The 26,188-nt window shown below is 40.1% G+C and overlaps 1 protein-coding gene and 1 non-coding gene across 2 annotated transcripts in view; one reads left to right on the top strand and one right to left on the bottom strand.

Moving 5' to 3' along the window:
• Positions 1-26,188, top strand: part of Ahrr (aryl hydrocarbon receptor repressor) — an 86,832-nt gene that overhangs the window by 38,280 nt on the left and 22,364 nt on the right. The window lies entirely within an intron of this gene.
• On the bottom strand, positions 4,029-4,158 carry LOC128113889 (small nucleolar RNA SNORA31). Its single transcript, XR_008219695.1, has one exon. It is a non-coding gene; the product is annotated as a small nucleolar RNA SNORA31 (small nucleolar RNA).

The following is a 26,188-nucleotide window of genomic DNA, read 5'->3' on the forward strand; positions in this document are numbered from 1 at the left end:
CCACTAGTACACTCTTAGGGATATTGTGCCATGCTGGTCATTGATTTAGTTCATAGACAACACAGTTAGGTAAGACTATTGATTGGTTTCTTTCCTTTGAAACTTGTATGGCACCTTCTGGAACTGTGAATGCTAGTCTGCATGAAGGAAGTTTTCAGGTCAGGACCAAACTGAGCCTCTAGGCCCTATGTCCAAAGTACACGGTATCTTCAGGAATAGGGACTTAACTTTAACCTCTGGGAAGTGACTAAGGATAATAACAATAGTGTATAATGTTTTGGGAGTACCTTGAACAACCCGGAAAAACAATTCAAAAGAGGACTTCACATGCCTGGTGTGCTGGATAGTTTTATGTCAACCTGACACAAGCTAAAGTCATCTGAGAGGTGGGAACCTTAATTAAGAAAATGCCTCCATAAGATCGGGTTGTAGGCAGGCCTGTAAGACATTTTCTTAATTAGTGACTGATGGGGAAGGGCCCAGTTCATGTCTGGTGCCATCCCTGTGTTGGTGGTCCTGGGTTCTATAAGAAAGCAGCTGAGCAAACCATGATAACCCAGTAAGAACTCCTCCATGGCTTCTGCATCAGCTCTTGCCTGCAGGTTCCTGACCTGCTTGAGTTCCTGCCTTCACTCCCTTTGATAAGGAACTGTTATCCTTTCTGCCCCAAGTTGCATTTGTCATAGTGTTTCATCATAATAATAACAACCCTAACTAAGAGACCTGGTGTTAGGGTTTTTGTTAGTCTATGGCTCCTAGGGGAGCATTGTCAGCCTAGATGGGAAAATTTCATTTAAACTATGTTTATATTTATACACAGCCTTATATATAATACACAATTTTAGATAGATAATAATATGATTCCTTATGACTTTTTCAGACATTCTTACTATTATTTTAGCTACTTCATCCTTCTGTATTTACCTCCCTTTTGCTTCCCTACTTAAAAGTCCCCTCCCTGTTTTTCTCATTTTCCCTTTCAAATCACTTGTACCCTGCTATTCCCCTCTCTATTGCTCCCCACCACTATGGTCCTTTTTTAATTTCATGGGTTTTGAAGTTACTCAAGGTTATGTGTTCATATCTGAAGATTTGGAGCTAGGAGCCACAGATGAGAGAGAACATTTAACGTTTGTCCCTCTGAGTCTAGATTACCTTACTCATTATGATCTTTTCTAGTTACATCCATTTACCTGCAAATTTCATGAGTTCACTTTTCTTTAAAGCTGAATAGTATTATATAATGTATATGTGCCACATTTTCATTATCCATTCTTCAGTTGAAGGACGTTTAGGTTGTTTCTATTTCCTAGTTGTTGTGAATAGAGCAGCAAGGAACATGGCTGAGCAAGTATCTGTGGAGTAGGATGTCTAGTTCTTTGGGCATATGCCAAAGAATGATACATCTGGGTCATATGGCAGATACATTTTTAAGTTTTTGAGAGTTCTCCACACTGATTTCCAAAGTGGTTGTACTAGATTGCAATCCCACCAACAGTAAATGGGGACTTTTTTTTTTCCTACATCCTCTCCAGCACTTACAGCCCATTGTTTTGTGGTTGTTTGCCGTTCTGACTGGAGTAAGATGAAGTATCAACTTTTGTTTTGATTTGCATTTTCTTAATTTCTATGGACCATGAGACTTTTTTTAGCCATTTCTTAGCCATGTTTTTTCTTTTGAGAACTCCCTGTTCATATTCCAGCTCATTTTTAATGGGTTATATATATATTTTTACTTTTTGCTTTATTTTAGTTCTTTATATATTCTGGATATTAATCCTTTATCAGATGTATAGCTAGAAAAATTCTCTCTTTTTCTGTGAATTTCCTGTTCACTCAATTGAATATTTCTTCAGCTGTGCAGAAGCTTTTTAGTTTTATAAAGTCCTACTTGTAAATTGTTGGTCTCAATTCCTGGCAAATGGGTTCCTATTCGGAAGGTTCTTTCTTATACCAATATCCTGTAGGGTATTGTCTATGTTTTCTTCTAGCAGTTTCAGGATTTCAGGTTTTACATTGAGGCATTTGATTCATTTGAAGTTGTACAAGGTAAAAGATATAGATGGGTCTATTTTTATTTTTTTATCATGAATGCAAATTGGCTTTTGTCAAAGGCTTTTCTGCATCTATTGAGATAATCATGTGATTTTTGTCTTCAAGAACATTTATCTGATTTACTGTATTTATTGACTAGTATATGTTGGACCATCTCTGCATGTCCAAGATAAATCCAACTTGGTCATAGTGGATAGTCTCTTTGATGTGTTCAGTCTGTAAGTATTTTATTGAAAAATTTTAAATCTGTGTTCATCAAGGATATTGGTCTGTAGTTTCCCATTTTTTTGTTGTGTCTTTACCTGATTTTGATATTACAGTGATATTGGCTTCCTAGAAATTTGGGAGTGTTCCTTCTGTTTCTGTCTTTTGACTAGTTTAAGAATTATTGGTTGTAGGTCTTCTTTAAAATTTGCAGAATTCTGTGATCCATTCGGCTCTGGACTCCTTTTAGTTGGAAGTTTTTTTAAATTGCTATTTCAATTATCTTGTTTATTATGGGTCTGTTTAGATGCTGATCTTGGTTTAATTTTGGTGGTTTGGCTGAGTCTAGAAGTTCATCCATTTCTTTTAGATTTTCCAACTTAGTAGAGCACAGGTTTTTAAAGTATTCCCTTATAGTATTATGAATTTCTTTGGGGTACTTTATAATGTTTCTTTATTCATTTCAGATGCTGTTAATTTGGGTCTGCTCTTTCTTTCTTTTGGTTAGTTTGTCCAAGGGTCTATCAATCCCATTTATCTTCTCAAAAAACCCAGCTCTTAGAGTTGTTGATTCTCTGTATTTTTTTGTTTCTGTTTCATTAATTTAAGCTCTGATTTTTATTATTTCTTGCCATCTAGTGAATTTGGATTTGGTTTGCTCTTGTTTTTACAAATTTTTGGTTGCATCATTACATCATTTATGTCTTTTCTAATTTTTAATCATTTTTAATGTAGGCATTAGAGCTATGAATTTCCCATGAAGGACTGCTTTCAATGTTTCCCAAAGGTTTTGTTATGTTTCATTTTCATTTAGTTTCAAGACATTTTAATTTTTTTTATTTCTTCTTTGACCCATTTATCATTCAGTAATGAGTTGTTTGATCTCCAACAGTTTGTATATTTACTGGAGATTTGTTTGTGTCTATTTTAAGTTTTGTTGCATTGTGGCCAGATAGTATACATGGAGTTATTTCAGTCTTTCTGAATTAGTAAAGATTCGTTTTGTGTCCCAGGATGTGGTCTATTTTACGGAAGGTTTCATATACTGCTGAGTAAGAAATGTGTATTCTTTGGTGTTTAGGTGGAATATTGTGTAGATACTTGTTAAGTCCAATTAATGTATGATGTAATTTAATTCTGATGTTTCTCTGCCTATTTTTTGTCCAGATGACTTTGTCTATTGGAGAAAATCTGGTATTGAAATAACCTACTGGGTTGTTATTACTGGGTCAATATTAATCTTTGTCTATAATCCAAGAGGATAATTTTATGAAATTTGGTGCACCAGAGTTTGGTCCATATATGTTTAGGATAGTAATGTTTTCTTGGTTAATTGTTCCCATGATTAGAACAAAGTGTCCTTTATCTCTTCTGATTAATTTTAGTTTGAAATCTATTTGGTCAGATATTAGAAAAAGGATGGCTGCTGGATTTCTGTTTCCATTTAATTAGAATACTTTTGTCCATTATTTCACTCTAAAACAGTGCCTGTCTTTCAAGATAAGATGTATTTCTTGCAAACAACAGACAAATGGATTCAACCAGTCTGTGTCTTTTCATTGGAAAATTGAGGCCATTAATATTTAAACTTATTATTGAAAGGTGTGTTAATTGCAGTAATAGTGCTGATTTTTGGTGTTATGTTCTCAGTAGTCTTTATGTTTCAGTAACTATAGCTTTGTTTGTTTTCTTTCTACAGTCTCTTGGCTGCTCATTCCTCTCTTCAGCCTGAAATATTGTGTCCTCTATTTTCTTTTTTCCCCCCATATACATGTACTCCCCAATTCAATCTGGACTGCCACAAAGACAGGCAGGAAGTGCAGGGAGCATTTTCTTTTGCATCCTAGTGCAAACCAGAAGAACAACCACAAACTGTTCTAGGTCTATCAGTGGATGCAGAATACATTTTTTTTCAAGACAGGGTTTTTCTGTGTAGCTTTGGAGCCTGTCCTGGATCTCGCTCTGTAGACCAGGCTGGCTTCGAACTCACAGAGATCTGCCTGTCTCTGCCTCCCAAGTGCTGGGATTAAAGATGTGCCCCACTACTGCCCTGTGTCCTCTAATTTCTTTAGGTTTGGTCTGTTGAATATAATGTTTTAAGTCTTTTTATATCATGGAAAGTTTTTCTTTCTCCTTCACCTATGTCAGCTAGTTTTGCTAGGTACATTAGGTAAGTTGGCAGTCATAATACTTTAGGCCTTGAAATGCATTGCTTCAGACCCTTCTGGCTTTCAACATTTCCCTTGAGAAATCAGCTGTTATACTGGTGGGTTTTCCTTTTATATGTGACTTGTCTTTTTCTATTGCAACTTTCAGTGCTTCTTCTATGTTTTGTACGCTTTGTGTTTTAACTATGATATGCAGTAGGGAGCTTCTTTTCTGGTCTTTTCTATTTGGTGTTCTGTGTGCTTTTTTTTTTTTAATCTCTATGTGTATGTCTTAATTTGTGGAAGTTTTCTTCTGTGATTTTGTTGAAGATCTGCTCTCTGCTATGGACCTAGGACTGTTCTGCCTCATCTATTTCTATAATTCAGTGGCTTGATCTTTTCATGTTGTCCCATATTTCCTGCATGTTCATTTCCTGTATTTAAAAATATTCATATTCTTTGATTATTTTGTGTAGATCCTCTATTTTATCTTCAAGTCCTGATTTCTAACTTTTTCTTGATTAATTCTACTTGTAAGGCTTTTCTTCAGGTTTTCTAGTTATGCTTTTTGGTTTTGACTTTTCAATTCCTTCTTCATCCCAGTTTGAGTTCTACCCAGTGTTTCTATCTCTTTTTTGAATTCCATTTTCAAATCCTGGATTGTTTTAGTTGTTATCATCAGCCTATGTTTGTGTTTTATTGAACATCAATCAGCCATTTATTACATTTAAGTTCATTGAGCCATTTCTTTGTGTCTTCCTTAAACTTCTTGAATTCTTTAATAAAGATTATTATTGTTCTTTGAAACTATGCTCTGGGGTTTATCCAGGTAATTCTCATTGGGTTTAGGGGTGAAGATACTGGCTTGATCTTTCATATGGTTTGTATTTTTGTGATGAGATCTGGGCATATGGACTTCTTTTGTTAGCTCTGAGTCTGATATGGACAGAGCAGGCTGTGGCAGAACACAGGATTTGTGGGATAGGTTGGACCTAGAGGTTGGATATGGATTAGGTGGAATAAAATCATGTAAACACAGGGTACTTGGCTAGCATGCAGGATGTACATCTTGGTCTAAGCCTAGAGTCTGGGGATTGATTTAGGGTTGGGGAAGGTTCATGGAGAGAAGGATCAGTTGGATTCTCTCTGGTTGGGAAAATATGTTGGACTATGGCACTTGAAGGGCTTAGAGGTTGAGGAGAAGTGAGGCTTGTTCTGACCAGTCCCTGGAGGTTAGGGACTGCACAAGCAGGTGTGGCTAGACTAGGCTGAGACACTGAATATGGAACCTGAGCTGATCTGGGAGTTTCATGAAAATTGATGAAGGGGAGGGTCAGACTCTTCCAGTACACCCTGGTGAAGTAGGTGCAGAATCTGGCTGGGTGGAGAGATTAGAATATTTTGTTCAAGGGGCCTGGAGGTTTTGTATTGGGAACTAATTGAACCAAGGTTGGACAGTATCTTTGGGGGTCCACTGTCATTCATTACAATCAAGTACCAAGTGATGTTGGGATTCCACAGCTAAAGGAAGAAAAGAAGAGGCGGTGGGGGGCGGATAGAAAGTCTTAATACAACATAAAAAGATTTTATCACTTAACATTAATTGTTCCATAAAGTGGCTATTTTAACTGTATAGAAGTTTATTGAGATGTACATACTTTGGATGGGTTAATTTCAGTGTTTTAAAATTTGCACTTTTTATAATAAAGTTCATAACTCTTTTATTAAAAAAGAACAATGTAAGCTGGATATGGTGATTCATGATTTTAATCTCAGCATTTAGGAGGCTGAGGCTGGAGAACACAGAGTTCAAGGCCCAGTCTCAGCTACATTGTGAGTTTGAGGCTGTGTTACTTGAAACCCTGTCTCAACAAAACAGAGCAGTGTGGTGTGCACTAGCATGGACAGGAGGCACTACTATATTTAGCTCTCTATAATTCATAACTATATATTTCTATAATTCATTCTTTATGAATCACCCTACTTCCTCATCTTGGTGCACTATTGTGGACAGACATATATCTCATGCCCTGCTCCTGATGTACTTACTCATGTGAGCTGGTTCTGACTGCTAAGCCTAACAAACAGAAGCAGGACCCACTCTTGCCTGCTATGTTGGATCAGGCTTCTCAAGTCCGACAAGCTCTGGGTCAGTGCTGCAGCAACTGCTTTCTCATTAGCCATACCTGCCTCTCCAGAAGCTGATGGTAGTACCTTAGGTTAGGTGAAGTCATAGATCCTTGCAAGGAATAAATTTATACAGCATACTTTGGGAAGATAACTTCCCACTCCTAGGACTATTTCAATATTTTTTTAAAATCTGTTCTACCCTGTCTTTCATTCCTTCTTTTCACCCATTTGATGGACTTTAAAGCTTTCCAGAGATTCAGAGCACAGCAAATGACTTTTAATCTCCCCATCCCACCCCCATATGCACACACCTCTGGCTTAACAAAAATCTTGTCATATTTGCTTTTGAGTAAACTGGACAGCCCCTATTATGCTTCTCCCCGATCTTTTTTTACTTTCCAATAGTTCCTGAATGCTTTACATTTAGGACGGATTTCTTCATTTTGATCCTTAGTAATGATGTTTCTGGGCTTGGATCCTGGGGATTGTCTGTTTTTATTTCACTGATCTTGAGCCAGTACATTTATTTGTTTCACTGAATTTGGGTATTTTTTTTTTTTTTTTTTTTTTTTTTTTTGGTTTTTCGAGACAGGGTTTCTCTGTGTAGCTTTGTGCCTTTCCTGGATCTCGCTCTGTAGACCAGGCTGGCCTCGAACTCACAGAGATCCGCCTGGCTCTGCCTCCCGAGTGCTGGGATTAAAGGCGTGCGCCACCACCGCCCGGCGAATTTGGGTATTTTTTAACCATTCTTTTTCTTGAAAAAATTTGTATGAGATTATTTCTGTGACTTCTATTTCTGAGATTCAGTTGAAACAGCTATATAGGTACTAACCTTTTTTATATTGTCCCATGGGTCCCTGAGGATCTGCACATTTGTTTTTCCTGATATTTTCTCTCTCAGATTAGATGATTTATGTTGAATTGTCTTTAAATTTATTAATTCTTTTCTGTCACCTACATATGCTGTTAAGATCATTCAGTGAAATATTTATGTTCTATATTTCTCAGTTCCAAAATCTCAAGTTCCATTTTATAAGATATATTTCTCTGTTGACTTTAAATTCCGCTCCCCAGGATCCATCCCTGGTGCATGGGTGGGATTTTTGGAGCCCAGTGCCTAGGGTGTGACACCTTGGTGCTGCCAGGAGGGGCTTGGACCTGCCTCAGCTGAGTGGTGCCAGGCTCTGCTGACTCCCCATGGGAGACCTTGATTTGAAAAATGTGGGGATGGGGTGGGTTGAGGGGGAAGGCTGGGGGGTGGAAGAGGGAGGAGGGGGATCTGTGGTTGGTATGTAAAGTGAATAGAAAATTTCTTAATTAAAAAAAAGAAAATGGTAAACCAAGACAATTTCTCTTTTAGCCTAAAATCTAAATATATGTACTAACAATGTTAACAGAGTGTTCTAAAAGCTATCCATTTGAGACACTCTTGAGAAGTCTATGTTGTACTTGCAAACAGTCTATTAATAATAGACAAATATTTTATATAATAAAGCCCTGGCACAATGAAAAAAAAATTCTGCTCCCCAGTGTTAATCTTTATCATGTGTAGTGTAGTGATAGCTTCTGTTTCAGAATCTTATCTGACAATCATACCATTTGCATAATTTGAGAATTATTATTTTATTGTCCTTAAATACCAAATTCTAGTTCTTAGTATATTCAGTAATATACTGAGTAGGCAGAAAGTGTTTTGATGCAACCAAATCAGGCTGTATCCTGGATTTGTTTTGTTATGTGCTATGAGACTCTAGGTCCATGAGACCCTCAAGGGAATGCTGAGTATTTTTTATTTAGTTAGCATTAGCAACAATCAGCACATCCAGGTCCTCTGTGAGCACCGGATCCAGGCTTGATCATCTGTTTGGATTTGTGTTACATGGATCTACCTCCCACAGCACTACATGTGTCCTAACATGGTTCCTGCCACATCCATCTCTCAGTCATCCCTCTCCTTCTTCCATATGCCTCACACATAGCTTGGGAGTGACCTGAGTTAGTACAGTTCATACACAGAAGGTGAAGGTTGCCATCACCTACAGCCTCCTCTTCAAGATCCTTCTACCTGCTGCCTTCTTGTTTTCCTGGTCCTGACTAGAAAGATGATGTTTCTTTTAGACTTTTTTCCCTTCATCATTGTCATATGGTTTAGTGCAAGGGTCTTACAATTTAGGCAAGGTACCAAGGAATATGGGGGGAAACCATGATATTACCTTCTTCCCCAGGGAAGAAAGGCATTTCCAGACATTCTGGAGTTCTAGGTTATTTTGTCTATGATGTTGTTCAGAAATTCACCAGAGGATTTCTCTGCTAAATCCAGGACACAGAAGAGGCAGGTATGGGACCTAGATCATAATGTCTCACCAGAGGCAGAGACATTGGGGCTGCCAGTAGGCAACTGACTCAGGAGATAGAAGCACCAAGAAAGGTTAGAATAGACAGGATGCTTGTCTAAGGATGCAACCACAAGGTTGATTCAACTCAAAAGGTAAGGAGATGTCTCTTTCTGTTCTCTCTTGTTGTAACCAAACCTCATAGACCAAGTGGTTTATGAATGATACTTATATAGCTCATGGTTCTGTAGGCTGGGGGGGGGGTCATAGGTCAAAAAATCACATCTGACAAGAGCCTTCTTGCTAGTGGGAACCATGCAGATATTTGAGGAGGTTCAAAGTATTATTATGTGGTGGGCGATTGATCCACCACTGAGATAAAAGGCTTTGGGGTCCATCATCACCTCCTATTAGCCTCACCTGGTCCCACTTCAACAGCACAAAGTAGGATTAGGTTTAACTTGATATGGGGGGGCACACCCAAACTTGGCACAATTAGTGAAAGGATAAGTGAAAAGAAAATGAAGTAGACAGGGACATTCGTTTACTCTATGCAGAGAGGTTGCCCAGGGCACTGAAGGGTTCTGAGTCTGCTGGGCCTGGCTCTTCTGAGAAGTCTGTGCTGTTCTACAAGTATACTGAGGACATTGAGAGGCTCAGAAGGAAGCATGTTGTGGCAGGTGTCAGGCAAGCCTGGGATCTCAATGATGCAGTGACTGACTGAACTGAAGGAGCCAGCAGCTGCCTGCTATGTGAGCACATAATGAATTAGAACAAGGACATGAGAAGAGCGCAAAACCATTCTGTGTAGGGCAGGAAACTATGGGGTCCATCTCCATGGTGAGTACTCATCTTCGTTGAAATCTTTGGGCTCCACTTATCTTTTTTTTTTTTTTTTTGAGACAGGGTTTCTCTGTGCAATAGCCCTGGCTGTCCTGGAACTTGCTTTGTAGACTAGGCTAGCCTTGAACTCAGAGATCCACCTGCCTCTGCCTCCCGAGTGCTGGGATTAAAGGTGTGAGCCACCACCACCCGGTTCCACATATCTCTTAAGGGCTTGTACATTTGAAATTTGGTTCAGTTTGTCAGATGATAAAATTATGCTCCAGGTTTATTTTGATTCCTCACTTCACAGGGTATCTTTCTGTCCCTCCTGTATATCATTTTCTATGTTAGCTTCTTGCAGACAGTGTACCAACGGACTCTCTTCCCTAAGTGAGCTTTACTTTTAGGGGTGACTATACTCTAGTTGGTTCTTACTTGTTGGGCTGGTTTCTGCCGTCATATTTGTATTTGCTTCTCTCTACACTTTTTTTGGTGTCTCCTCTAACACTCCAGTTGACTATGGAGCCTTCACATGTCTTCCATGTGCTATTGTTCTTACCTACCAGGCCTTCTATAGGAGCCCTCTCAGGTACCTTCGAGAGCTCCCAGACTTACTGTGTCCCAGGCCTCATGTTGATTTCATGTAGACCACAGGTTCTTGTCTTTGTTGCTGTCTTCTTTTTCTGTGTTGACAGGACCACTGAGAAACCAACCAGAGCCTTTGGCCATCTTCTTGCCCAGATCTGCCTCTCTCCAGAGGGCTTCTTCAGGGTGTTGCTACTGTAAGTCTTGATATGAAATCTTCCAGGAGTGTAGTGCCTGGTGGCCTGATTGCTCCACCCTGGTGCACTTGCTCTTTGAAAGTTTTGTAACATTTTCCTTTGCCTGTGGCATCCTTAAATTTCACTATGATGCACCTTTTGTCTTACTTCCCCTGACTGTGCCCTCTATCATCTTCAGTTCTGGAAGTTTTATTCCTTCATTCCCTGTTCCATGTTTTATTTTTAGGAGTTGGCATTATTCAAAGACTGTCCCTATGCTAGCCACCTACCATTCTATTTTTTTGTACAGCTGCCCTTCCCTGTGCCCACAGGCACAAGAACTTACTGCTCATCTTCACACCATGTTCATGCACACTGTACATTATCACATTTTATACCTAGTATTTTCATTCTCAATAATTGTATCATTTGTTTCCTTTGCTAATATCTTCCTTGTCTCTTTAGGTGCTACTGATAGTCACACTTACATCAACTCCTTAGCTTGATCCATAGATGTCTCATAGGTTTCTTCGCTTGTGCTCCTGGAATACCAGACAAGGGATTTAGGCCTGGGGACACTGGCCACCCCTGGTCCGCTGGAGAGGTAGAAGAAAGTGTGGTCAGGGCAGCCAGCTTCCTGAGTGAGGGTATTACCTGTAGAAAGGGGCTTATAAGAGAGCCCTTCACTGCAGGGGTCCATTCTGCGAACTATTTGTATAGTATGTGCCTGGGTAGCAGCTCTGTGGTATGAACTTTCCCATCTTTGAATTTTGCCTCTGTGGGCAGGCCCCGCCAGTCAGGGATGGTCCTAAAGACCCTGGCAAGGGGCAGGAACATAACCATTCCCAGGCTGTTCACTGTCAAATTCCCAGCTTAGGCGATTGCCTCCCACACCCCAACTCCAGACAACCTTAGGTGCCTGGGCTCCCTTGGCCTTTATGGGTCTCCACCTTCCCCTGGTGTGACTGAACTGAAGGTATATATATAATGGAACAAAGGAGATTGTCATGAATGAAGGTAATAAACAGCAGTCTGGGAGACTTTCTGGGTAGATGACTTTGTATGTTGAGCCTAAGGCTGCTGTGGGTCCTCAAACTGAGATAGCAAAAGTCCTCTGGTTATAAGTGGCTTGCAAACAAAAGATTCACTGAATCATGTGCTCAGATGAAGGGAATCTCATAAGTTCCTGAAAGGAGCACACCCAGCTCTGGAGGACAGTGCAACTCCTGCAGAACACAGGGCTGCCTGCCAGTTTTTAGCTGCCCTCTGTCCAGTCTGCCTTGCAATGCTTTACAGAAACAGCTGTGGGATGACCTTATATGTCAGGAAGCCACAGCCATGTGCCAGGCAGTTCTTTGAGCTTCACTGCTATGTTTTGTAAATTTTGGAAAAGCTACCACAGACCCTTCAGACTCCTAGAAGGAGGTTTATAGAATTCAAGTCCCTCCAATACTCCAAGTGTAGTAAGTTTGAGACAAAATATTTTCAAGTTGTTCCTCCAAAGACTTCAAAAACTCACCTTCCCAGCTGGGATATCTTCCTGGGGCCCCATGTGCTGGACTGACACTCGACTTGCGTTCTGTGTGTGTGACCATGTACTGGTCACTGGGAGGAAGACTGAGGGTTAGGGATATGAGATGGAGCCGAAAGGATAAGACTCCCCTCTCTCCTACCCACTTCTTCTTTGTACTCAGGAGGCCATGGCTAGAAAGAAAAGGTATAAAAATCCTAGAGACTCACAACCAACACTCAGGAACTCCAAGGTACAGAAAAAGGGAACACACTGGGAAATGTACCAGGAGAGCGGGGCAGACCTGCCAGGTCTGGAGGAGCCATGCTTGAGTGTGAGGGCCTGGTAGATGAAGGTGATGGTCTGTGCTACCTACCTTTGGTAACCACTGGGTAGAGAAGATCTATCCTTTTCTGTCCGTGGCTTTTAAAATGGTGGGCAATGAAGTACATAGTTCAGGAATCCAGGGCAGATCTCTGAATGTGACTGGGATCTGAATTTTGGGGGTTTCTGGATTCCCCAATGCCCCTCCTTGATTCTTGGGACCCTCAACAAACAGGTTACAGAATGTCCTAACTTCATCTCATGGTCCAGAGCTTCTTGCCTCCTTTTAGGCCTTTCTGACAGAGAAGCCTACATTTCATTACCAAGATTTATAACTGTTGGGTCTATTGGTTCCCAATGCCTTTGAAGTACTTTTTCTCTCAGGAATTCAACATATACATATCATTATGAATGTGAAGGTAGTGTTTTCACCAAGAAGGAGCAACCTGCCTCTGTGGCTAGCCTGTACATAGATATAGATGGGAAAGCTGTACCACGGAAACAGATGATCCCAGGGATGCCCACTTCAGAGCAGTTCCCTTCAGCTGGGGCCATGTCATTTACTATGTTTTGTAACTTTTGGAAAAATTATCAGACCCCTCAGAGTCCTGGAAGAAAGTTCATAAAATTCAAGTACCTCCAGCACTCCAGCTGCAGTGAGTTGGAGACAAAATATTTGGGAGTTGTTCTTCCAAAGAAAGACTTCAAAAACTCACCTTCCCAGTTGGGATGTCTTCCACATGCCAGTCAGGCATTACATTCTGTCACCTAGCAGCATTCCTGTTGATTGGGATGTGTGGCTTTCGTCCCTAACCCAGAGGGTGGTTCAGATATCTAGGGCTAAGGCTTCACCTCTTTTCAGTTGCTTTTCTGATGCTCAGGATTCTATACCATTCACCTGCACTGTCCAGCATACTCCTCTAACCATACACAGTCTGAGATGGGCACACTGCCCACTCAGTTTCTAACTTTCTGTAGGTTAGCTGTAGACTCTTTCACCAGTAGGACAGAACACAGCAAGGGATTTCTGACAGAGTTAGTGGAGTGGGTGTGATGTTCCCAGGGCTGTCCACACCTGCTGTCTCTGCAGCCATGGTTAGCATGGTCTCTCAGGAACTGCTTCGAGTGCTCTAGCTGCTTCATGGAAGAAATTCAAGGCTGAGTTTACTATTTGTGGCATCTATAAACAGCCATTTATTCCACTCCCCCGGCTAGAACAGTGCTTGCACGCACGCAAGTTCCATGCCACAGCCCCTGCGAGTGATCTGGCTCCAGGAAGCCCAGCCAGCTGCCCCAATGCCTGCCCAGCACTGCTCGCGTGACTAGGAGCCTGTTGCTGTGCAGTAACCATGGCAGCAACTCCCAGGGGGAGCGACTTGCTCCAACTTCCCCTAATGCCAAGGGGGAGAGATGAGAGGAGTTGTTGAGAATTGTTCCCTTTTCTCTCTCTCTTTTTTTTTCTTTTTCCCTCTGCTGTGACCTTGACAAAAATAATCTTTGAAGTACATGCTGGCTATTTTCCTGCCATGGGACTGGAAGAAATCAAGATAGTCAGGGTTCGCCAAAGGAAGTACAACTTCTCAAAGTGCTGGCCTCCCTGTGTGCAGAGGGTGGGGAGGAATGCCAGGGCAGAGCTGAGGGGCCATCAGGCCACTGACCCTTGCTGTACTGATCACCATCCTCAGTGGCAGGTGCTTCATGCTGTGACTTTTACTAATTAAACATAGATGTAGTTTTTTCCTTAAAAAATGTAGTCTTTAACCTTAGGGCTAAATCCTTTTTCCACTTGGAAAAGTGATCTCATTTTCCATGTACCATGGGTTTTTTGTTTTGTTTTGTTTTTTTAAGAAAAAAACTTGTAGGAATAAAAAGAGAAAAGAAAAAAATTCATGATGCATATTTGAAAGATGGTTCCACATGTGTAAAAGAATTTGGCATGACAATTCTGGACTAGAAAGTCAATCTGATATTGAATCCATATGATCCCACAAAAGCATTTTATGGTCTTTAAAAAAAATTCTGCCTTGTGAGTTAAAATTAAGATTGTTTTTGCTTGTGACTAATCTCATAAAATCTTTTTTAAGAAGACATTTTATATACTCAAGTCTTGAAAATTTCTTTGGTCTTTGAACTATTATTAGTAGGACATCATGAGTACGTGGCAAGCACTGAGCTGGGAAAAGCTGTTGCAGGATCTGGAAAGCACAACTGAGCTATGTCTGCCCAGTGAGCTCAATACTAAGGACATATGCTTGGCTTATCCTGCTGCACATCTGCTCCTCACCTGAGAGAGAAGAGATGTCCCGAACACCACAATTGCTGCCTGGAATGGCCATTATATCAGAGTTGAGGACATTACCTTCCACATTTTAACTACTTACTGCCCTGTTGGTTTTGTTCTCACATAATAGCCTAAGTTCTCATGCAGTGGTGATACCTTACTCACTAACCACCCCTAAGTGCAACCCAGTATTACTCTCATCTCTGTTTGGATAGGGGCCTGCAGTGGCCTGTTAGTTGGGTGATGGACAATAGCCAACAGTGAAAGTTGTAGTGATTTGGGTCTCTCCGTTCTGGACAGAACTGACTGTTCCTATGGCATGGGCTGGGTGGAGATAATAGCTCTAGGGCCTGAGCACTAGGCTAGGCTGAGGTTACCAAGCCCTAACTATGCTGGCATCAGCTTTCTACCCTTCCATAGCCTCAGCTCTGATCTCACCCACCCAAGCTGTGCCCAGACCCTGCAAAGCAGTAGCCAGAGGAATATAGGGGCTTCCAAACTTGGACATATTCCCCACCAAGATCAGATATAGGCAGAGCAAAAACTCTGGACAAAAAACTTGAAGCCAGAACACAAGAGATGTGGATCAGAAGTACTAGATGCCCCTTTGTGAAGAGCCTGCCAGCTGTGAAGACAGCAGAGTGACATTCAAGCCTCACTGCAAGTTTCTAAACCTTCTTTTATCCCACTGGGTTGCAGGAAGAGCAAAGTGTCAAATGGACCCTCACTTACCCTCCATACCTTCCTTCTCCAACAGGCCTGCACAACTCACACCCACATTCACAGATGCCCTCTTCACCAAGTCAGAAAGAGGAGCCACCAAGTGTCTATCAACAAATGAATGGAAAAATGGAGAAACAGGACTGTATCAATGTAAAATCCTCTGCACAGTGAAGAAAACAGAGACAGATCACAGAATGAAAGAAAGCATCTGCAAAACATACATTCAATGAGGGGCTAATGTTTAAAATACATGAGATTCAACTATCAAAAAATGATTAAAATATGCAAAGGAAGCTGGACAGTGGTGGGGCACACTTTTAATCACAGCACTCAGGAGGCAAAGGGAGGCAGATTTTTGAGTTCGAGGCCAGCATGGTCTACACAGCCAGGGCTACACAAAGAAACCTTGTCTTGAAAAATCAAAAAATAAAAAAAATTAAAACATGTAAATGACCTAGATAGACATTTCTCAGAAGAAGATATACAAAAGTTAATAGACATGGGAGCTTAGTCACTAGTCATCAGGGAGGTGCAGATCAAATCCACTTCTGAGATGTTACTTCACCCAAGTGATGAAAATGTGAGTTCAGCCATTGCGGGGGGGGGGGGGGGGGGGGGGGGGGGGGGGGGGGGAGTATGAATGTTCCTCCAAAAACTAAAAATGGAGCTACCATATGACCCAGCAATCCTCCTAAAGAGTGTGTATCCAGCCGGGCGGTGGTGGCGCACGCCTTTAATCCCAGCACTCGGGAGGCAGAGCCAGGCGGATCTCTGTGAGTTCGAGGCCAGCCTGGACTACCAAGTGAGTTCCAGGAAAGGCACAAAGCTACACAGAGAAACCCTGTCTCGAAAAACCAAAAAAAAAAAAAAAGAGTGTGTATCCAAAGGAAATGAAATCATTATGTTGAGGAAATACTCTACTCCTGTGTTTGCTATAGCACTAGTCACAATAGCCAAGTAATGGAAACAACCCACATATCCATCACTAGATGAGCAGACTCTAAAATGTGGCGCATATATGCAATAGAATATTAATTTAGCTTTAAAAAAGAAGGTATTTTTTGCCATTTGCAATAACATGAGTGAAACTGAAAGACTGCCCAGTAAAATAATCCACATTTAAAAAAAAAGAAAATCATTTCATGAATTCATTTTTTCTGTGGAATCTGAAAAAGTGGAATCCATAGAAGGGGAGAGTAGAATGCCAGGGAGCAAGAAAGGAATGTATGACATATACTGCAAGGTAGATGAATGTTGAGATTGTTATGCCATGAGAAATAACCCAGTCACAGAAGGGCAAATGCCGTGTGGGTTCACTTACGTACCTCTAGAAGGATTAAATCAGTACAGGCAGATTAGATGGGGGGTGCTAAGGCTGGGGGCAGAAAGTACTTCAGATGGATGATGGTGATCATACAACATTGTGAATTGTGATGAATGCCATTGTGCTGTGCTGTGCTGTGTTCTTAAAAATGGCTAAAATGGCTGGGTGGTGGTGGTGCATGACTTTAATCCCAGAACTCGGGAGGCAGAAGCAGGGGGATCTCTGAGTTGGAGACCAGCCTGGTCTACAGAGTGAGTTCCAGGATGGCCAAGGCTACACAGAAAAACCCTGTCTCAAAAAACAAAACACAACAGATGAAAAAAATAAAAATGGTTTAAAATGTTGAGTTTTGTATATTTTGTCATAACATTAAAAGACATTTTTGAAATTTAAAAATATAGGCCTGGCAATACAGCTTAGTAGTGGACAATTTATCCAGCTCATGTGAGGCTCTGGGTTATTTACCAGCATCAAACACACAGAAAGATACAGCTAAAAACAATAGACTGTCCTCTTAAAGAATCTGGTTTATGAGTCCAGTGAAATGGCTCAGTCGGTAAAGGCACTTGCCACCAAGCCTAATGGCCTGAGTTCAATACCCAGGACCACAGGGTAGGAGGAGAGAATTGACTCTTGAAATTTGTCCTCTGACTTCCACATAAGTACCATGGTGTGCATATAAAATAAATACATACAAGTGGAAATATCCAGAATTTTGCTATGGGTTGCAACTCCACATTGGAATCATGTAACAGGATGTAGAAGTCTTGAAAATTTTACAGTAAGAAGTTTCTGAATACAATGTTTGCTCAGTGACCAAAAATTAATTCAAAACCAGACATGTAATGAATTTGAGCTATTTCTGATAGCACTGTCTTCTCCTGAATCTCACAACCCCACTGCAGCCTTGATTCTGAATACACATATTTACACTTTTCTGTTAGGCTGCACAACACCAACAAACTGCCTCAAACACCGCAGCTCCTATTCAGACTATTGTATGTTATGAATTGCAGTGTTTTTATTATACATAGAGTTTTCTGCCTTACAGAATGTGTTTATTTACAGAAAACAAAATCTTTTAGTATTTTCCTACATCATTTCTCAGCATATAAGTATAAAATTAGTATTGTGGATTGTATTGTGTTATAATGTTTGATTTTTAAAATTGCTGTTTAGTTGCTGACTTAACTTTCACAAAAAGTCATTAAATGAGAGTTTTAAGAGATGCTTCAGTAGGTAAGAGTTCTTGCTGTGAAAACAAGAGAGCCTGACTTCAAATCTCTATCACCCATGTAAAAGCCATTACATATTAACATGTGTGTGCCTCTAATCCCAATATTGAGAATGTGGAGATAGTCAGGTCCTGGGAGCTTGCTGGCCAATTAGTCTAGTCAAAATGGTGAGTGTTAGGGTTTCTATTGCTACAGTGAAACACCATGACCAAAAAGCAAGTTGGGGAGAAGGGGGTTTAGTTGGCTTACACTTCCATATTGATGTTCATCATTGAAGGAAGTCAGGAAGGAACTCAAACAGGGCAGGAACCTAGAGGCAGAAGCTGATGCAGAGGACATGGAGGGGTGCTGCTTATTGGCTTGTGTAGCTAGAGTTTTCCTGCCTGGCCCACAGTCAGGACAAATCTCTCTCACCCACCAGTCCCGCAGCTGCTCAGACCCAACTAAGTAAACACAGAGACTTATATTGCTTACAAACTGTATGGCCGTGGCAGGCTTCTTGCTAACTGTTCTTCTATCTTAAATTAATCCATTTCTATAAATCTATACCTTGCTCCTCCCCAAACCTGCCCCTTCAGAGCCCGCCAAACACAGCTCCTCTCCCTAAACCTACCTCTTCAAAGCCCACCAAACACAGCTCCTCCCCCAGAGAGGCTCAGGAGGACTCCCACAGGGGATATATAAGCACCATCCAGGAAAACAGACTTCTGGACTCCTCCCCTTCTCCTCTCTGCTTGAGGCGGGGAGGGGGATCACCTGGGAGCGCTTTACCCATTAAACCCGGGCTTTTCCTGATTCTGTCAATTTGGTTTGTTATGACGTTGGAGAGGTCTTCAGGAAGCCTAAAACTTGTCACTTAGAAAGCTGAGCCTTCTTTAGAGTCATGGATGGATACCTTTCCATTTTTTCAGATACTGTGGTGGTTTGAGTGAGAATGGCCCCCAGAGGCTCATATATTTAAATGCTAGCTTCCTACTTGGTTAAACTGTTTGGGGAAAGATTAGGAAGTGTGACCTTGTTAGATGAGGTGTGTCACTGGGAGCCAGTCTTGAGGTTTCAAAAGCCTAGGCCATTCATTCCCAGTTAGTGTTTCTTTCTCTCTCTCTCTCTCTCTCTCTCTCTCTCTCTCTCTCTCTCTCTCTCTCTCTCTCTCTCCCTCTCTCCTTCCCTCCCTCCCTCTCTCCATCCCCCCAATTTGTGGATTGATTACCAAGTTCCACTGTCACAGTGCAAAGAAGGCTGTAGACAGAGTAAGCTTCATGGTGTCTTTGAAACTTTATATATGAAACCAAGAGGCAGACACACTTGAGCCAGTCTCTGCCCTGATATGGGTGGTAGCAGTCATCCTTGCTTTGTTTCTTGGTCTTACTAAAGACACTTGGAATTTTCCCCCTTTAAGTAAGTTGCTGCCTTAAGAGTAATATATAAATTGCTACCTCCATAACTGCCTCCATGTTAAGAAATTACTTTTTTTTTTAATTTAGAAATGAGTGTTGAATTTTATTGAAGGCTTCTTTACTTCTGTAGAGGATACTCAGGTATTTCTCCTTAGATCTATAATGTATATTAATGGATTTATCAATATTGAGCCAACCTTACATTACTGAAGCAAATATACTTGGGATCACTGTTGATCATTGATCAAATTGGTCATTGTTTCTTAATGTGAAATTCACTATCTTGTTTAGCACATTTACACCAGCCCTCAAAAATAATATTGATTTGTAACTTTCTTTTTTTATGGTACTTTCATATCAAAGTTAAGTTGTTGAAGTCATACTTGTTTAAAAGGATTAAAATTTTTCTTTATGTTCTATCTCTAGATAAATTCATGAGCATTGTTGTTTTCTGATCTTTGAATATTTGGGTGGAATTCCATCTTAAAACTATCTGTACTCTGGTGCATTTGGGGGAAGTATATCTTTTTTATTTTATTTTTTAAATATTTATTTAGTTAGTTAGTTATTTTTGTTTTCAAGTATGTCTGCACACCAGAAGAGGGCATCAGATCACATGGGACAAAGTTATAGATGGTTGTGAGCTGCCATGTGGGTGCTGAGAATTGAACTCAAGACCTCTGAAAGATCAGCCAGTGCTCTTAATCACTGAGTCATCTCTCCAGACCTAGGGAAGTAGTTCTTGATCACTTCCTGTATTCTTTCTACATAAGTTCTTATTTTAAGCTTTTTATTACTAATGGGTTCAGTTTTTATAAGTTACCTTTCTCTAGAAAAGTGTTTACATTATTAGTCTATCAAATTTGTTTATGTAGAGGTCTGCTCCCACTTTAATTCAGTTACTTTCTGCTGCTCCTAGGGAATTACTTTCTGCTATCCATCACTGTAGATGTTTGGTCTATTCACAGATTTTACATGAATAAAGTGCATATTCTTTTGAGTTAGATTGCTTTTATTTGAAATGCTTTTAAGTTTCACCATGTTTTTATGTGATCAATAAGGTTTTTTTATTGTTTTGTTTTTTATATGTAAAAATATCCCATTCTATGTTTATTCATAAATGTGTTTGCCATTCTCCAATTCATAGACATTGAGTTGTTTCCATCTTTTGAATATGAATAGGGCTGCTATAAACATCCTTATTCAGATAGGTTTATGAATGTCTGTACCCATTTCACTTGGGTAAATACTAAAAACAAAATCATGTGTTTTGTTGATACATAACAGTTACACGCATATTTATGGGATACAGTGTGATCATTTGATACATGTAAACAGTATGTAACGATGAAGTTGGAGTAACGCCTTTTTCACCATTTAAGTATTTATCATTTCTCTGTGTTGAGAATCTTCCAAGCCTTCTCTGCTAGTTCCTTATAAAATATAAAGTTGTATCTAGTTAGATCCATCCTTACTCTATCCCCTTCCCTTCCTGATTTCTAGTGACCTCTACTTCACTCTCTACTTGAATAAAGTTAACTTTTAAAAATTTCCACACTAGCAAAAACATACAGTGTTCAAGTAAAGTCAGCTTACTTTACTTGACATACATCTCTAGTTTCTTCTAGGTTGCTGCAAATGTCATTGTATGATATGAAAGCAAGCAGGCAAGAAGTAAAAGCCCCTTTCTTTCCAACCTCCTTATATCTGGGCTGCAGCTGGAAGTTACAGCTCACATTTAGGAAGTATCTTCCTACTTTAATTAATGCAATCAACCAAATCCCTCACAGACATTCTCAGAGGCTAACTTTGATCTAGATAATCCCTCTCAGGGTATTCCAGAGGCTTATGTCTTAATTGATTCCAGATCTAGTCAAGCTGATACCCAATTAGGGACAGTATTTCATTGCTTTTTATAAGTCAGTGGTATTCCACCATATCTGTGTGTCACATTCATCCATTTAGTCTGCTGGTGGTCACTGTTTCCATCTTGAAGCTACTGTAAATAGTGCTGCAATGAACATAGGAATGCAGGTGTCTTTTGACACATTGATTTTGTTTCTTTTGGATTATTGAGTGGTTGCTATAGATTTGATCGTTCTATTTTTTTTGAAGAAATGCCATAATGCTTTCCATAATGACTACACTAATTTACATTCCTACCAAGAGTGACAGCACCTCTTATCGCCAGTCTTTCTTAATAAACTCTACTTTAGATGCATTATTCATTTATTTTGTGTGCATACATGCATGTGTGGGCATTTGTGTTCCTGTAGTGGACATATGGAGGTCAGAAGACAACATTCAGGAGTCAATTCTCTCCTCCTGAAGTGGTATCAATACAGCTTGGGCTGACCTGAGTAATAGGGATGGGTCCCTTTAAGAAGAGTTGCTTGCTTATTTATTTATTTATTTATTTATTTATTTATCTATCTATCTATCTATCTATCTATCTATCTATCTATCTATCTATCTATCTATTTATCTATCTATCTATTTATTTATTTATTTATTTTGGTTTTTCGAGATAGGGTTTCTCTGTGTAGCTTTGCGCCTTTCCTGGAACTCACTTGGTAGCCCAGGCTGGCCTCGAACTCACAGAGATCTGCCTGGCTCTGCCTCCCGAGTGCTGGGATTAAAGGCGTGCGCCACCACCGCCCAGCCAGAGTTGCTTCTTTATACTGTGGCCTCCACCCCACTCCCATTCTTGAGATATTAAAAACTGTTAATGGCAGCGGTGAGGAAAGAGCCTATCAGAGGGAGGACACCCTGGGCAGGACAAATCAGGGAGGGGGGTGTCTGGGACTGGAGTCTATAAAAATAGGACCGAGAGCCTCCAGGCAGACTCCTGCCTGTTCTAATAAACTTTGTCGTTTTTGTTCTTTTATTTGCTCTCTGTAGTTGGGGCTTCTCAATTCCACCTTAATCTGTAACTGTTTCTTATGCTCTGCCTGCTACCTTCCCATCTGAAACTATTACTTTATGTCTACACCCTCAGGATCTCTGCTTTCACATTCCTACTCAACTCTCTAGTAACACACTCCCTTCACTCCATTTTCCTGTCTGAGTGGATCTTCTTTCCAGGACATACAATTCTTTGTCCATTCCATGGACAGTACTTGACTGCACTCCTAGATGATTATCCCTCACCTAAGACCCCCAAATACTTCCACCATGTGAGTCTCAGGGGTCGGATTCAGATTATCAAGCTTGGTGGCAGAGGAAGTTAGTCAACTGTGGTGCATCTTGCCAGTACTTGTTATCTTTAGTCTTTTTTGAGACAGGGTCCCACTATGTGGTCTGGAACTCACTATATAGACAAGATTTAACCTTGAACTTTACCAGTCTCTGCCTCCCTCCCAAGCGATGGGATTCAAGGTGTGGGCTACCATACCTGGAACATTTAATCTTTTTAATCATAGCTGTTCTAGCTAAGATGAAATGAAACCACACTGTGATTTGATTTGTCTTCCCCAATGATCAGTGATGCCGAACACTTTATGTATACCTGTTGGACATTTGTATATCTTCTTGTCTATTAGATCCTTTGTACATGTTTAAATCAGATTATTTTTCTTTCCATTATTGAGTTGTATGAGTTCTTTGTATATTATAGATACTAATCCTTTGTCAAATGTAGTCTGCATAGACTTTTCCATTGTGTCTTCTGCTTCTGTTGATTGTTTCTTTTGCTGAGCAAAAGCTTCTTGGTTTGATAGAATTCCACCTTTTTAAAAATTTTCTTTTTGTCTGTGCTTCTGGGGTCTGATCAAAAAGTCTACAATAATGTCTGGACCATTCTGCCATTACAAGAAAACTTCCCCTTCCTAGAGAAAGTAAACAGATATTTTAAAACAAAAAGATTGAGGCATATTCCATTAGTAAGCTAATCACACCATTTTAAATGTTCATTTTAATAAAACAGAAAATTATTAAGTGTAAAAAGTACCAAGAGTGAATGTCTGGGCCCTAGGGAGGATGTGTGCTTGATTCCACAGAACTGAAAGTGTTTGCTGCAGTGCGTGTATGGCTCCATTCTTACCGAATTGTCTCCTACATGTTCCTGAGTCTTTGTGCTCAGTCTCTTTGAAACTATCCTCCCAGTGTGAAAGGCATCTTCATGTGATTCTGGTTTGTATTTCTCTGATGGATAGTAATCCTGAACGTATTTTACTGTGTATTGTGGACCTTACTCTTTCTCTTCAGTAAAGAATTAGCCGGGGGCGGTGGTGGCGCACGCCTTTAATCCCAGCACTCGGGAGGCAGAGCCAGGCGGATCTCTGTGAGTTCGAGGCCAGCCTGGACTACCAAGTGAGTTCCAGGAAAGGCGCAAAGCTACACAGAGAAACCCTGTCTCGAAAAACCAAAAAAAAAAAAAAAAAAAAAAAGAATTAGCTTAAATATTATTCCCATTTAAAACAACTGGGTTTGGGCTCCTATTTTTCATTATTATTAATTAAATTTATTCATTTATTTTACATCCTGACTGCAGTTTCCCCTCCCTCCTCTTCTCCCATTCCCTTTCCCTCCCTTCTCATCCCCAATCCACTCCTCCTCTGTTTCTATTCAGAAAGGGACAGGCCTCCCATGGGTGTCAACAAAGCATGGCACAAATTGAGGTAGGACTAAGCTCCTCCCTTTGTGTTAAGGCTGGGCAAGGGAACCCTGGGCTCATATTTTTTAATTTATTTTTCATCTTTTTATTGTTGCTTTGGAAAAGCTATTTATATATTCAGGAAAGTTGTTTGTCAGTGTGCTGTGAATATTTTTGTGGGAAAATTTTGATTAGAAAGTTAATTTGGGCCGGGCGGTGGTGGCGCACGCCTTTAATCCCAGCACTCGGGAGGCAGAGCCAGGCGGATCTCTGTGAGTTCGAGGCCAGCCTGGTCTCCAAAGCGAGTTCCAGGAAAGGCGCAAAGCTACACAGAGAAACCCTGTCTCGAAAAACCAAAAAAAAAAAAAAAAAAAAAAAAAAAAAAAGAAAGTTAATTTGTTTAATCGGTATTTAACAGTAGTGATACTTGCCTGCCATGTTCCATCCCTAGCACCCAAAATCAAACAAAAAGTACATACTGTGGTAGTTAGATTTTTTTAGTTTTTTAATCACTTTTGTTTAGTTATATGTTTCAAAAAAAACCCACCTGTTTTATTTAAATTTTTAATTTTCTAAATGCCACACTTAATATCTCCCTATATAATCTTTTTAAAAATTGTAGGGTCCTCTGAATGTGGGTGACAGTTGTGTGGCTTGGGCAGTTTGTGGGGCCCCTGACAGTGGAACCAGGATTTATCCCTAGTGCATGAAGTGGCTTTTTGGAGCCCATTCCCTGTGGAGGGACACCTTGCTCAGCCTTGATACAGGGGTGAGGGGCTCGGTCTTGCCTCAATTTGATCTGCCAGACTGTGTTGACTCCCCATGGGAGGCCTTCCTCTCTCTGAGGAGTGGATTGGGGGAGGAGGAGGAAGGTGGGAGTGAGCGGGAGGAGGAGAGGGAGGGAGAACTGTGATTGGTATGGAAAATGAAAAACAAAAGCTTTTAAATAAAAAACAGAAAAGAAAAAAAAAGAAATTCATATGCAAAAATGAATGAAATATGAAACATATCAACAAAATAGTTGTAGGGTCTGTAAATTCCTGATGTAAGAAACTTGCATTTTACTTGAAGACTCTTGTTGGGGATTTTCACTCTACATAAAAATTGTGAAAAAAATGAAATTTTGATGTTGTGGGTAGCCTTGGTTACTTGACATTTCACTCATTTTTATTTGTTCCTCCTTCTGCTTCCATGAAGCACAGCTGGCTTTTCATCAGTTTCCTGAAGTGTGATTATCCTTCTTTCTTTTGTAACAACCATTTCAGATTTTAGGGATTCATTGCTGATCTTTCTGCAATTACATGTTGTGAGACTTACCACATCTACTAACATGTATAAACACTAACAGAGAAATTGGTACATGACATGCAAAAGCCATTTGTCAAGGAGAAAACACAAGTTATCAATGAATGCATGAAATGTTTTCAATTTTATTAGTAATCAAATAAATGAAAACTACAAAGGCAAAATAATTTATCACCTAACAAATTGACAATGACTTGAAAAGAGTGGGGAGTACCTATAATATTAAGAATTAAGGGAAATAAGTGTTACAATGAGATGATCTCTAAGTATCTATGTTTCAAAGTTACATTTATGAATAACACCATCTAGGAGACTGATCCCCACTCTGCAGATTCTGCACCGCCCAGGTGAAGTAGACTCTTGATTTCATAGGGTACAGTGAGATTGAATATGATATTTTACTTAGCATGCTTGATGCTCATGAGAACCTCTTCCCTGCTATCTTTTTTCATGATGACAGAGGTAGATAGGTAGATAGGTAGATAGATACAGACAACTGATTGATAGATACATAATAGGCAGAGAGGTAACAGATGGAAGATGTTATATTGAATAGATGACAGGTGGGTAGATAGATGATTGATGGGTGGATAAATAAATGATAGATGGCAGACACACAGAATACTCACTGATTGTGACAGTAAGTGACTGGATATGTTGCACGCTTTTGTTGGTGATAATTCTGAGAACTACTGTGGCAGAACATAGAAGATTTGCTTTTCAAACAAAAGGAGACTGAGTCAAACACAACATAGCCATATGCTTCGAAGAACCTACAATTGTGGATATAACTGAGATTCCATGATTATAAACAAGGTAAGAGAGAATTATGCATCCATGAATGTTTAAGAAAATGTTTAAAACTTGAATATAATGATAACCGTTGCATTGATTAAACATTAAAATCTAGCCCTTTGTGCCTATCATCTCCCAAAATGTGCCCAAGTTGGATGATTTCTAAGGTAAACCAGACTTTCAAGGAATATATTGCTCTTGTCATAAATAAGTAAGTCAAGATGATGGGGAAGGGCCCAGATTGT

Source organism: Peromyscus californicus, unplaced genomic scaffold (assembly GCF_007827085.1).
Source record: "Peromyscus californicus insignis strain IS unplaced genomic scaffold, ASM782708v3 Scaffold_18__1_contigs__length_77618521, whole genome shotgun sequence".
Taxonomy (NCBI): Eukaryota; Metazoa; Chordata; class Mammalia; order Rodentia; family Cricetidae; genus Peromyscus; species Peromyscus californicus.